Raw genomic sequence first — 468 nt, 5'->3', positions numbered from 1 at the left:
TGCAGGTTCTGAAGAGGATGATCAAGTGCTGCTCCATGATGAACTGCCACACACAGGTGAGGGACTGAAACACACACCACGTCACTGGGGTTAGAGTTAGGGGCTGGGGGGCAAAGTTCAGAGTTCAAAACTCATGACTCAAACACGTTTATTCAACTGGACCGTCATCAAAGGGATTCTCACCACTGAGCCTCTTCTTTAAACAAAGTGTTACCTCTGTCGCCCTCAGGTGGCCGTCCTCTGCCAGTTCCTGAGGGAGGTGGACTACATGACGGCGTTCAAAGCTCTTCAGGAACAGAACAGGTGGGACGCAGCTCCAGAAACACCACTCTCACGGTTCTTCACTTCATTTTTTTTTTTCAACCTCTGTCTCTGGTTGTTCTTCAGTCACGACGCCATGGACTCGTTCTACGACTACATCTGGGACGTCACCATCCTGGAGTATCTCACATGTATCCTTACGCTGCC

The 468-nt window shown here is 50.2% G+C and overlaps 1 long non-coding RNA gene across 1 annotated transcript; it reads left to right on the top strand.

The window, feature by feature from the left end:
• The first annotated feature begins 2 nt into the window (after positions 1-2).
• Positions 3-468, top strand: LOC103399735 (uncharacterized). The gene is made up of 3 exons (XR_523695.2): positions 3-56; positions 230-303; positions 388-468. It is a non-coding gene; the product is annotated as an uncharacterized LOC103399735 (long non-coding RNA).

The sequence above is a fragment of the Cynoglossus semilaevis genome, unplaced genomic scaffold (genome assembly GCF_000523025.1).
Source record: "Cynoglossus semilaevis isolate Cse_v1.0 unplaced genomic scaffold, Cse_v1.0 C18780347, whole genome shotgun sequence".
Lineage (NCBI taxonomy): Eukaryota > Metazoa > Chordata > Actinopteri > Pleuronectiformes > Cynoglossidae > Cynoglossus > Cynoglossus semilaevis.
Note: the sequence above shows the minus strand (reverse complement) of the source record. Positions and strands in the feature narration are given on the sequence as shown.